General features: G+C 46.0%; 1 protein-coding gene across 1 annotated transcript in view; it reads left to right on the forward strand.

The window, feature by feature from the left end:
- The window catches only part of FSIP1 (fibrous sheath interacting protein 1), an 855,458-nt gene that overhangs the window by 95,061 nt on the left and 746,063 nt on the right, over positions 1 to 14,334 (forward strand). The window lies entirely within an intron of this gene.

The following is a 14,334-nucleotide window of genomic DNA, read 5'->3' on the forward strand; positions in this document are numbered from 1 at the left end:
GGAACTTTAACCCGGCAGCAAACCCGATGTGCATCATTTCCCAGAGTGAATGGTACTTTAACCCGGCAGCAAACCCAATGTGTATCATTTCCCAGAGTGAATGGAACTTTAACCTGGCAGCAAACCCAATGTGCATCATTTCCCCAAGTGAATGGAACTTTAACCCGGCAGCAAACCCAATGTGCATCATTTCCCAGAGTGAATGGAACTTTAACCTGGCAGCAAACCCAATGTGCATCATTTCCCCAAGTGAATGGAACTTTAACCCGGCAGCAAACCCAATGTGCATTATTTCCCCAAGTGAACCGAACTTTAACCCAGCAGCAAACCCAATGTGCACCATTTCCCCAAGTGAATGGAACTTCGGCAGCAAACCCAATGTGCATTATTTCCCCAAGTGAATGGAACTTTAACCCGGCAGCAAACCCAATGTGCACCATTTCCCCAAGTGAATGGAACTTTAACCCGGCAGCAAACCCAATGTGCATTATTTCCCCAAGTGAATGGAACTTTAACCCGGCAGCAAACCCAATGTGCACCATTTCCCCAAGTGAATGGAACTTCGGCAGCAAACCCAATGTGCATTATTTCCCCAAGTGAATGGAACTTTAACCCGGCAGCAAACCTAATGTGCACCATTTCCCCAAGTGAATGGAACTTCGGCAGCAACCCCAATGTGCATTATTTCCCCAAGTGAATGGAACTTTAACCCGGCAGCAAACCCAATGTGCATCATTTCCCCAAGTGAATGGAACTTTAACCCGGCAGCAAACCCAATGTGCACCATTTCCCCAAGTGAATGGAACTTTAACCCGGCAGCAAACCCAATGTGCACGATTTCCCCAAGTGAATGGAACTTTAACCCGGCAGCAAACCCAATGTGCACCATTTCCCAGAGTGAATGGAACTTTAACCCGGCAGCAAACCCAATGTGCATCATTTCCCAGAGTGAATGGAACTTTAACCCGGCAGCAAACCAAATGTGCATCATTTCCCAGAGTGAATGGAACTTTAACCCGGCCTCAAACCCGATGTGCATCATTTCCCCAAGTGAATGGAACTTTAACCCGGCAGCAAACCCGATGTGCATCATTTCCCAGAGTGAATGGAACTTTAACCCGGCAGCAAACCCGATGTGCATCATTTCCCAGAGTGAATGGAACTTTAACCCGGCAGCAAACCCAATGTGCATCATTTCCCCGAGTGAATGTAACTTTAACCCGGCAGCAAACCCAATGTGCATCATTTCCCAGAGTGAATGGAACTTTAACCGGGCAGCAAACCCAATGTGCATCATTTCCCAGAGTGAATGGAACTTTAACCCGGCAGCAAACCCGATGTGCATCATTTCCCAGAGTGAATGGAACTTTAACCCGGCAGCAAACCCAATGTGCATCATTTCCCAGAGTGAATGGAACTTTAACCCGGCAGCAAACCCGATGTGCATCATTTCGCCGAGTGAATGGAACTTTAACCCGGCAGCAAACCCAATGTGCATCATTTCCCCGAGTGAATGGAACTTTAACCCGGCAGCAAACCCAATGTGCATCATTTCCCAGAGTGAATGGAACTTTAACCCAGCAGCAAACCCAATTGCATCATTTCCCAGAGTGAATGGAACTTTAACCCAGCAGCAAACCCAATGTGCATCATTTCCCAGAGTGAATGGAACTTTAACCCGGCAGCAAACCCAATGTGCATCATTTCCCAGAGTGAATGGAACTTTAACCTGGCAGCAAACCCAATGTGCATCATTTCCCCAAGTGAATGGAACTTTAACCCGGCAGCAAACCCAATGTGCATTATTTCCCCAAGTGAACCGAACTTTAACCCAGCAGCAAACCCAATGTGCACCATTTCCCCAAGTGAATGGAACTTCGGCAGCAAACCCAATGTGCATTATTTCCCCAAGTGAATGGAACTTTAACCCGGCAGCAAACCCAATGTGCACCATTTCCCCAAGTGAATGGAACTTCGGCAGCAAACCCAATGTGCATTATTTCCCCAAGTGAAAGGAACTTTAACCCGGCAGCAAACCCAATGTGCACCATTTCCCCAAGTGAATGGAACTTCGGCAGCAAACCCAATGTGCATCATTTCCCAGAGTGAATGGAAGCAAACCCAATGTGCATCATTTCCCAGAGTGAATGGAACTTTAACCCGGCAGCAAACCCAATGTGCATCATTTCCCCGAGTGAATGGAACTTTAACCCGGCAGCAAACCCAATGTGCATCATTTCCCAGAGTGAATGGAACTTTAACCCGGGAGCAAACCCAATGTGCATCATTTCCCAGAGTGAATGGAACTTTAACCCAGCAGCAAACCCAATGTGCATCATTTCCCAGAGTGAATGGAAGCAAACCCAATGTGCATCATTTCCCCGAGTGAATGGAACTTTAACCAGGCAGCAAACCCAATGTGCATAATTTCCCAGAGTGAATGGAACTTTAACCCGGCAGCAAACCCAATGTGCATCATTTCCCAGAGTGAATGGAACTTTAACCAGGCAACAAACCCAATGTGCATCATTTCCCAGAGTGAATGGAACTTTAACCCGGCAGCAAACTCAATGTGCATCATTTCCCAGAGTGAATGGAACTTTAACCCGGCAGCAAACCCAATGTGCATCATTTCCCAGAGTGAATGGAACTTTAACCAGGCCAGTGAACCCAATGTGCATCATTTCCCAGAGTTAATGGAACTTTAACCCGGCAGCAAACCCAATGTGCATCATTTCCCAGAGTGAATGGAACTTTAACCCAGCAGCAAACCCAATGTGCATCATTTCCCAGAGTGAATGGAACTTTAACCCGGCAGCAAACCCAATGTGCATCATTTCCCAGAGTGAATGGAACTTTAACCCGGCAGCAAACCCAATGTGCACCATTTCCCCAAGTGAATGTAACTTTAACCCGGCAGCAAACCCAATGTGCATCATTTCCCAGAGTGAATGGAACTTTAACCAGGCCAGCGAACCCAATGTGCATCATTTCCCAGAGTGAATGAACTTTAACCAGGCAGCGAACCCAATGTGCATCATTTCCCAGAGTGAATGAACTTTAACCCAGCAGCAAACCCAATGTGCATCATTTCCCAGAGTGAATGAACTTTAACCCAGCAGCAAACCCAATGTGCATCATTTCCCAGAGTGAATGGAACTTTAACCCGGCAGCAAACCCAATGTGCATCATTTCCCCAAGTGAATGGAACTTTAACCCGGCAGCAAACCCAATGTGCACCATTTCCCCAAGAGAATGGAACTTTAACCCGGCAGCAAACCCAATGTGCATCATTTCCCCAAGTGAATGGAACTTTAACCCGGCAGCAAACACAATGTGCATCATTTCCCAGAGTGAATGGAACTTTAACCTTGCAGCAAACCCAATGTGGATCATTTCCCCGAGTGAATGGAACTTTAACCCGGCCTCAAACCCAATGTGCATCATTTCCCAGAGTGAATGGAACTTTAACCCGGCAGCAAACCCAATGTGCATTATTTCCCCGAGTGAATGGAACTTTAACCCAGCAGCAAACCCAATGTGCATCATTTCCCCGAGTGAATGGAACTTTAATGGGCCTCAAACCCAATGTGCACCATTTCCCAGAGTGAATGGAACTTTAACCCGGCAGCAAACCCAATGTGCACCATTTCCCAGAGTGAATGGAACTTTAACCCGGCAGCAAACCCAATATGCATCTTTTCCCAGAGTGAATGGAACTTTAACCCGGCAGCAAACCCAATGTGCATCATTTCCCCAAGTGAATGGAACTTTAACCCGGCAGCAAACCCAATGTGCATCATTTCCCAGAGTGAATGGAGCTTTAACATTGCAGCAAACCCAATGTGCATCATTTCCCCAAGTGAATGGAACTTTAACCCGGCAGCAAACCCAATGTGCATCATTTCCCAGAGTGAATGGAACTTTAACCCGGCAGCAAACCCAATGTGCATCATTTCCCAGAGTGAATGGAACTTTAATCCGGCAGCAAACCCAATGTGCATCATTTCCCCGAGTGAATGGAACTTTAACCCGGCAGCAAACACAATGTGCATCATTTCCCAGAGTGAATGGAACTATAATCCGGCAGCAAACCCAATGTGCATCATTTCCCCGAGTGAATGGAACTTTAACCCGGCAGCAAACCCAATGTGCATCATTTCCCAGAGTGAATGGAACTTTAACCTTGCAGCAAACCCAATGTGGATCATTTCGCCGAGTGAATGAAACTTTAACCCGGCAGCAAACCCAATGTGCATCATTTCCCAGAGTGAATGGAACTTTAACCCGGCAGCAAACCCAATGTGCATTATTTCCCCGAGTGAATTGCACTTTAACCCAGCAGCAAACCCAATGTGCATCATTTCCCCGAGTGAATGGAACTTTAGCCCGGCCTGAAACCCAATGTGCACCATTTCCCAGAGTGAATGGAACTTTAACCCGGCAGCAAACCCAATGTGCATCATTTCCCAGAGTGAATGGAACTTTAACCCGGCAGCAAACCCAATGTGCATCATTTCCCCAAGTGAATGGAACTTTAACCCGGCAGCAAACACAATGTGCACCATTTCCCTAAGTGAATGGAACTTTAACCCGGCAGCAAACCCAATGTGCATCATTTCCCAGAGTGAATGGAACTTTAACCCGGCCTCAAACCCAATGTGCACCATTTCCCCGAGTGAATGGCACTTTAACCCGGCCTCAAACCCAATGTGCACCATTTCCCAGAGTGAATGGCACTTTAACCCGGCCTCAAACCCGATGTGCATCATTTCCCAGAGTGAATGGAACTTTAACTCGGCCTCAAACCCAATGTGCATCATTTCCCAGAGTGAATGGAACTTTAACCCGGCAGCAAACCCGATGTGCATCATTTCCCTGAGTGAATGGAACTTTAACCCGGCAGCAAACCCGATGTGCATCATTTCCCCGAGTGAATGGAACTTTAACCCGGCAGCAAACCCGATGTGCATCATTTCCCCGAGTGAATGGAACTTTAACCCGGCAGCAAACACAATGTGCATCATTTCCCCGAGTGAATGGAACTTTAACCTTGCAGCAAACCCAATGTGGATCATTTCCCCGAGTGAATGGAACTTTAACCTTGCAGCAAACCCAATGTGGATCATTTCGCCGAGTGAATGGAACTTTAACCCGGCAGCAAACCCAATGTGCATTATTTCCCCGAGTGAATTGCACTTTAACCCAGCAGCAAACCCAATGTGCATCATTTCCCCGAGTGAATGGAACTTTAGCCCGGCCTGAAACCCAATGTGCACCATTTCCCAGAGTGAATGGAAGTTTAACCCGGCAGCAAACCCAATGTGCATCATTTCCCAGAGTGAATGGAACTTTAACCTTGCAGCAAACCCAATGTGCACCATTTCCCCAAGTGAATGGAACTTTAACCCGGCAGCAAACCCAATGTGCACCATTTCCCAGAGTGAATGGAACTTTAAACCCGCAGCAAACCCAATGTGCACCATTTCCCAGAGTGAATGGAACTTTAACCCGGCAGCAAACCCAATGTGCACCATTTCCCCAAGTGAATGGAACTTTAACCCGGCAGCAAACCCAATGTGCATCATTTCCCAGAGTGAATGGAACTTTAACCCGGCAGCAAACCCAATGTGCATCATTTCCCCGAGTGAATGGAACTTTAACCCAGCAGCAAACCCAATGTGCATCATTTCCCCGAGTGAATGGAACTTTAACCCGGCAGCAAACCCAATGTGCATCATTTCCCCGAGTGAATGGAACTTTAACCCGGCAGCAAACCCAATGTGCATCATTTCCCCAAGTGAATGGAACTTTAACCCGGCAGCAAACCCAATGTGCATCATTTCCCAGAGTGAATGGAACTTTAACCCAGCAGCAAACACAATGTGCACCATTTCCCCAAGTGAATGGAACTTTAACCCGGCAGCAAACCCAATGTGCATCATTTCCCAGAGTGAATGGAACTTTAACCCGGCCTCAAACCCAATGTGCACCATTTCCCAGAGTGAATGGAACTTTAACCCAGCAGCAAACCCGATGTGCATCATTTCCCAGAGTGAATGGAACTTTAACTCGGCCTCAAACCCGATGTGCAGCATTTCCCAGAGTGAATGGAACTTTAACCCGGCAGCAAACCCGATGTGCATCATTTCCCAGAGTGAATGGAACTTTAACCCGGCAGCAAACCCGATGTGCATCATTTCCCCAAGTGAATGGAACTTTAACCCGGCAGCAAACCCAATGTGCATCATTTCCCAGAGTGAATGGAACTTTAACCCGGCAGCAAACCCAATGTGCATCATTTCCCAAAGTGAATGGAACTTTAACCCGGAAGCAAACCCAATGTGCATCATTTCCCAGAGTGAATGGAACTTTAACCAGGCAGCAAACCCAATGTGCATCATTTCCCCGAGTGAATGGAACTTTAACCCGGCAGCAAACCCAATGTGCACCATTTCCCCGAGTGAATTGCACTTTAACCCAGCAGCAAACCCAATGTGCATCATTTCCCCGAGTGAATGGAACTTTAGCCCGGCCTGAAACCCAATGTGCACCATTTCCCAGAGTGAATGGAACTTTAACCCGGCAGCAAACCCAATGTGCATCATTTCCCAGAGTGAATGGAACTTTAACCTTGCAGCAAACCCAATGTGCACCATTCCCCCAAGTGAATGGAACTTTAACCCGGCAGCAAACCCAATGTGCACCATTTCCCAGAGTGAATGGAACTTTAACCCGGCAGCAAACCCAATGTGCACCATTTCCCAGAGTGAATGGAACTTTAACCCGGCAGCAAACCCAATGTGCACCATTTCCCCAAGTGAATGGAACTTTAACCCGGCAGCAAACCCAATGTGCATCATTTCCCAGAGTGAATGGAACTTTAACCCGGCAGCAAACCCAATGTGCATCATTTCCCCGAGTGAATGGAACTTTAACCCAGCAGCAAACCCAATGTGCATCATTTTCCCGAGTGAATGGAACTTTAACCACCCGATGTGCATCATTTCCCAGAGTGAATGGAACTTTAACTCGGCCTCAAACCCAATGTGCATCATTTCCCAGAATGAATGGAACTTTAACCCGGCAGCAAACCCGATGTGCATCATTTCCCAGAGTGAATGGAACTTTAACCCGGCAGCAAACCCGATGTGCATCATTTCCCCAAGTGAATGGAACTTTAACCCGGCAGCAAACCCAATGTGCATCATTTCCCAGAGTGAATGGAACTTTAACCCGGCAGCAAACCCAATGTGCATCATTTCCCAAAGTGAATGGAACTTTAACCCGGAAGCAAACCCAATGTGCATCATTTCCCAGAGTGAATGGAACTTTAACCAGGCAGCAAACCCAATGTGCATCATTTCCCCGAGTGAATGTAACTTTAACCCGGCAGCAAACCCAATGTGCATCATTTCCCCGAGTGAATGTAACTTTAACCCGGCAGCAAACCCAATGTGCATCATTTCCCAGAGTGAATGGAACTTTAACCCGGCAGCAAACCCAATGTGCATCATTTCCCAGAGTGAATGGAACTTTAACCCGGCAGCAAACCCAATGTGCATCATTTCCCAGAGTGAATGGAACTTTAACCCGGCAGCAAACCCAATGTGCATCATTTCCCAGAGTGAATGTAACTTTAACCCGGCAGCAAACCCAATGTGCATCATTTCCCAGAGTGAATGGAACTTTGACCCGGCAGCAAACCCAATGTGCATCATTTCCCAGAGTGAATGGAACTTTAACCCGGCAGCAAACCCAATGTGCATCATTTCCCCGAGTGAATGGAACTTTAACCCGGCAGCAAACCCAATGTGCATCATTTCCCAGAGTGAATGGAACTTTAACCCAGCAGCAAACCCAATGTGCATCATTTCCCCGAGTGAATGGAACTTTAACCCGGCAGCAAACCCAATGTGCATCATTTCCCAGAGTGAATGGAACTTTAACCCGGCAGCAAACCCAATGTGCATCATTTCCCCAAGTGAATGGAACTTTAACCCAGCAGCAAACCCAATGTGCACATTTCCCAGACTGAATGGAACTTTAACCTGGCAGCAAACCCAATGTGCATCATTTCCCCGAGTGAATGGAACTTTAACCCAGCAGTAAACCCAATGTGCATCATTTCCCAGAGTGAATGGAACTTTAACCCGACACAAACCCAATGTGCACCATTTCCCAGAGTGAATGGAACTTTAACCCGGCAGCAAACCCAATGTGCACCATTTCCCAGAGTGAATGGAACTTTAACCCGACACAAACCCAATGTGCACCATTTCCCAGAGTGAATGGAACTTTAACCCGGCAGCAAACCCAATGTGCACCATTTCCCAGAGTGAATGGAACTTTAACCTGGCAGCAAACTCAATGTGCATCATTTCCCAGAGTGAATGGAACTTTAACCCGGCAGCAAACCCAAATGCATCATTTCCCCAAGTGAATGGAACTTTAACCCGGCAGCAAACCCAATGTGCATCATTTCCCCGAGTGAATGGAACTTTAACCCGGCAGCAAACCCAATGTGCATCATTTCCCAGAGTGAATGGAACTTTAACCCGGCAGCAAACCCAATGTGCATCATTTCCCCGAGTGAATGGAACTTTAACCCGGCAGCAAACCCAATGTGCATCATTTCCCAGAGTGAATGGAACTTTAACCCGGCAGCAAACCCAATTTGCATCATTTCCCAGAGTGAATGGAACTTTAACCCAGCAGCAAACCCAATGTGCATCATTTCCCCAAGTGAATGGAACTTTAACACAGCAGCAAACCCAATGTGCATCATTTCCCAGAGTGAATGGAACTTTAACCCGGCCTCAAACCCAATGTGCACCATTTCCTAGAGTGAATGGAACTTTAACCCAGCAGCAAACCCAATGTGCACCATTTCCCAGAGTGAATGGAACTTTAACCTTGCAGCAAACCCAATGTGCACAATTTCCCCAAGTGAATGGAACTTTAACCCGACAGCAAACCCAATGTGCATCATTTCCCAGAGTGAATGGAACTTTAACCCCGCAGCAAACCCAATGTGCATCATTTCCCAGAGTGAATGGAACTTTAACCCGGCAGCAAACCCAATGTGCATCATTTCCCCAAGTGAATGGAACTTTAACCCGGCAGCAAACCCAATGTGTGCACCATTTCCCAGAGTGAATGGAACTTTAACCTGGCAGCAAACCCAATGTGCATCATTTCCCAGAGTGAATGGAACTTTAACCCGGCAGCAAACCCAATGTGCATCATTTCCCAGAGTGAATGGAACTTTAACCCGGCAGCAAACCCAATGTGCACCATTTCCCCAAGTGAATGTAACTTTAACCCGGCAGCAAACCCAATGTGCATCATTTCCCAGAGTGATTGGAACTTTAACCTTGCAGCAAACCCAATGTGCACCATTTCCCCAAGTGAATGGAACTTTAACCCGGCAGCAAACCCAATGTGCATCATTTCCCAGAGTGAATGGAACTTTAACCCGGCAGCAAACCCAATGTGCATCATTTGCCCGAGTGAATGGAACATTAACCCGGCCTCAAACCCAATGTGCACCATTTCCCAGAGTGAATGGAACTTTAACCCGGCAGCAAACCCAATGTTCATCATTTCCCAGAGTGAATGGAACGTTAACCTTGCAGCAAACCCAATGTGCGTTATTTCCCCAAGTGAATGGAACTTTAACCCGGCAGCAAACCCAATGTGCATTATTTCCAAGAGTGAATGGAACTTTAACCCAGCAGCAAACCCAATGTGCATCTTTTCCCAGAGTGAATGGAACTTTAACCCGGCAGCAAACCCAATGTGCATCATTTCCCCAAGTGAATGGAACTTTAACCCGGCAGCAAACCCAATGTGCATCATTTCCCCAAGTGAATGGAACTTTAACCCGGCAGCAAACCCAATGTGCACCATTTCCCCAAGTGAATGGAACTTTAACCAGGCAGCAAACCCAATGTGCATCATTTCCCCAAGTGAATGGAACTTTGGGAAGTAAACTTTAAAAGGTGAATTTAACTGAACTGTCAATTTCTAACAAAACCTTTTGTGGTACAAAGATCAGTAATAAGCAGAGGGTGCAAGTGTGGCTGTCAAAACTTGCAACCCTGTCTCCCCTTTTCGACTTCGACTCCTCACCTGAATCTCCGTCGAATTCGTCTCAGAGTTCTGTCTTCTCTTTCTTTCGTGTCTTTCTGATTTCTTTACTCCTTCTTTGATGCAAGTATGGGTGTGACTCCCCGGAGGCCACCATGACCGGATAGGAACCAAATCCCAGGAGCCTCCCAAGAGCCAACCCGCTGTTCCAGGGAAAAAGCCGTAAGCTGAAAAACCCTGTGTGAATGGACTTCAGGTTGGATAGAAGAGTAGAAGCGAGTCCAGTTCCTTCTTCGGTGTAGTATGATCGAGTAGCCGGTGGTGCCGAAGGTACTGAGGCACAATAGAAGCACAGGAAACTGGTCGGAAGGTAGAAGAACGCCAAGGCAGCGATACCACAAACTGATAGAAGTCTAGAGAAGCCTAGATGGTTAGACTTTAACAAGAGAGAAGAAATTCCAGGTGGAAGAAACAGAGTGAGTAGAAAAGAAACGGTAGTCAGGAAGAAAGTTAAACAAGGTACTTAGCAGGAAGGAAAAGTACAGGGACTGAGGAGTTAAGAACAAACCTCAAAGTGCGATTAACAGGGATCAAACCGTAAAGAGAAAAATAACTACCCAAAATAGTATGTTTACCTCTGTGTAAGATAGTAGAAGAAGAGAGAGTTAAAAACAACAGGAAGCAATAATAGGTAGCGAGATATTCAGCAACACAGCGCTGGTAAGGTACGAAAGTACTTAGATACAAGGCATCGGAGCACTGGTGCGTTGTGTGTAAATACGTGCTCGTGGCCATCTTGGATAATGTATAGACCGCAACACGAAGTTTCCAGCATCCATGTTAGGTGTACTTCCATCGGTTCCAAACCTTCCAAGGTCGATGCATTACAGTGGCACAGAAATTAAAGAAACACCACCCTATCAATGCATCATTGAAATTGTATCTTGGGGAAGGGTTCCCTGAGATTGGAACTGTTTATTTGTCCTGAGGACGGAGCCTCAGGATATTTTGGGTTTTTGAACTGTGTTTTGGAACTTGGGGAAGGGAACCCGCCGAGTATTGAACAAACCCTAGATCACTTTATTACTCAGGGTCATCCTAAGATTTTTTATAAGAACTGCTTTATACTTGGGGAGCAGAGCTGAAAGAAAGCTGCAAGCTGAACTAAGCTCTGAACTGTATACTGAACACTATTTTTGTTGGGTACTGACATCCCTACACATTGTATAAGATTAGTTGAGAGGGCAGTATAGGTTTTGGACAAAGACAGATTCCTAAGGTGAACTTATTGACTTTGACTTTCTTTAGTTTTGGTTTGGTAGGGAAATCCCACCATAGTATAAGGCAAGATGGGCATTTTTCATCCTGACATTTGAGTTAATACACCTGTTTGCTGTGAACTTTGAATCTGTTGTCTGTGTCTTACTCTAATATGCCCTGACTGTTGCTGCTCCTTGGCTCACCTCTACGGAGGCAGGGGTGTGGCAGAAAGGTGTTCTGATTTGCCACATTAATCTCCATTAATTGTGGTGCTTTGCTGCATGCATTTGCAAACTGCAATGCCAATGCAAGTCAGTATGCATGCATGAATCTGCTGGGAGGGCCACCACAGCTCCCTGCACCTAGCTGCCCCACTGCAATTGTAAGGATTTGTATAATCACGGTTCCCTGTATTTCGCACTAGCACCGTCCCGCTCACCTTTAAGGAAGCCTGGGTTCAGCCTCTACTAAAAAAAACTACCCTTGACCCGGACTCCCCAAACAACTACCGCCCAATCACCACCGTGCCATTCCTTCTGAAAATTCTGGACAAGGCTGCATATCCTCAGATCCAGGACTACCTAGAAGCGCACAACATTCTGGGAAAAAGACAATCTGGCTTCCGCCCTCGGCATGACACAGAGTCAGCCCTACTTGACCTCAAGAACCAACTACTTGAGGCCATGGACAAAGGCAAACCCTCACTACTCCTACTCTTAGATCTCTCAGCGGCCTTTGACTTGGTTGACCACAAGATCCTATGTAAACATCTTACTGACACCGCCCACTTCTCCCAAGAAGCTACTGCTTGGATCACATCATTCCTCAATGGTTAAGCCATGAGAATCTTTTCTGACCAGGCATCTGCCTCTCCATCACCCATCAGTTGTGGAGTCCCACAGGGTTCGTGCACCTCCCCTACCCTCTATAATCTAGTCACTCTCCCCTTATTCAGCGACCTAGAAGATTTCGGCATAGCCTTTACCAACTATGCTGATGACACACAAATTCTTCTTCCGCTAACAGGGAACTATGAGCAGGACCTCAACACCTTCCAAGACACATATGCACGCATCCAGGCCTGGATGGCAGCCAATAGCCTATGTCTAAATGGGGAAAAAACAGAAATACTACTGGTAGGACCCAAAGAATCCTTAAAAAAACTGGACAACAAATTCAGCTCCTTCAACATAGAGAACACTGTCATTACTACCTGTGCTACAGTGAAAACCCTTGGGGTCTACCTGGACTCCACCCCATCAATAGCCAACATCCTGACTTTAAAAGCAGACTGGGAAACGGCAATGCAATTTCCAGGCAAGATTTCTTTCAACAAGACACTTCCTCTCTAGGAAGAGATTTTCTTTGCTGCAACATCCTATTTTACTCACCAACGAGAAAGCTAAAACATGAGGAAATGCTTCACGTTCTTATAGATGAACACCTAATGCATGCTTGGTGATTATCCCTCGATAATGACCTCTCCCTCTGCCTAAAAGGCCAAATTAACAGATAATTTCCACAGCAACTACCATGAGAGCTCATCCATTGGTTAGCTGAGGGTCCCTTCCCTCTTAGACATACATCTGTATCATGTCCATTTTAATAGTCTTGAAATGAGATGCTTGGTGCGCTGTGCGGGGCAAGTAGTCTCTAAAATGCCTTGAGGTCTCTTCAGGCTATCTTCTGCACGTCCGTATTGTAAAACCCAGTGCTAATTTGGTGGTATCCTAATGTATATTTTCACATATTCCTACACCTGTTTTACATTGTGGTAAAGATTTGACGGTTCCATATTTGAACCTATCTCTGAACATATCCGCTGTTGATCTGCAACCTCTGTCTCTCCATCAAGCAAACGCGTTTCCCAAAAGGGCGTGTATTAAGCTTGTGTTACAGTTTGTTGGTGTGAGTGGAGGAAGTCGCAGTAGTGCGGGGAAAGGATGTCGGTATCGAACTGTAAAGTATCACCCCTACATTATAAACACTGTATCACAACGAAAGGACTTCTGTTAATATAGCGTGGTGCCCTAGTCACTGCAACTGTTCCTCAAGAAAGACTGTTCGGTATCTAGTCAAAATACTATCTCTAGAGTGTGGTGGTGTGCTACCTATCTAAAAAGCATAGAGGCAGGAGGAAAAAAAACCCTGGGATAGAGAAGCAACAGAAATGTGCCAATGGTCACTCCACATCCAAAAAACACATATAAAAATTACGATGACCAAAAATATAGGAATTGAAAGGATCAAATCTGAGGTTCTACCCTAGTGTGACTCTGGGGTGATTGGTGCCTATTCATTTAAAAAGGCCTACTGTTTGTGGTACGTTCATATGGGAATTGTCAGTTTTTATTTGACCCACGTATGAATATGGAACTACTACAGGTATGGCCAATACTTCATTACTTGTTACAGTATATTCATTAGGGTATCTCGGACAAATAAAAGGACATCCCAGATAGACTAGGTCGACCGGTTTCTGTGACTTATCATAAGTGATGCCGCTTTCATCAGGACCAACAGTATTATCCTGATATTCAGAGTCAGCTGAGGGCATCTTCGCTAAAAGTCTTGTCTGCTGTATGAACATTTGTCTTATTTCTGCTGGTTTCAGCATTCTTGTTACTTTTATTGTTGTAAGGAGAGGACCGCCATTAGTGCCGTGTTCTTCCTCTATCAAATACAACCACAGCAGTATCAAAGTGGTCTGTTGACGCTGCAAAATGGATAGTGTTTTGACCAGGGATAGGGCAGACTTTCTTGAGGGACATTTGCAGTGACTAGAGCACCAGTGCTCTTTCGTTGTGATACAGTGAGTAGAGGAAGAACAAAGAAAAGACTATCTAATTCCAAATATGTAACATTAAAATTGTCACTTTCAAGCCATATGCTTGTTTGAGGTGCTCGCTTCCACGTAGTAGCCATATGATAACACTCAAAAGTTGACACACAGCAGTGTGGTCCATGATACCTATTTATTTT

The sequence above is a fragment of the Ambystoma mexicanum genome, chromosome 14, assembly GCF_040938575.1.
Source record: "Ambystoma mexicanum isolate Mex_15411 chromosome 14, UKY_AmexF1_1, whole genome shotgun sequence".
In the NCBI taxonomy this organism is placed as follows: Eukaryota; Metazoa; Chordata; class Amphibia; order Caudata; family Ambystomatidae; genus Ambystoma; species Ambystoma mexicanum.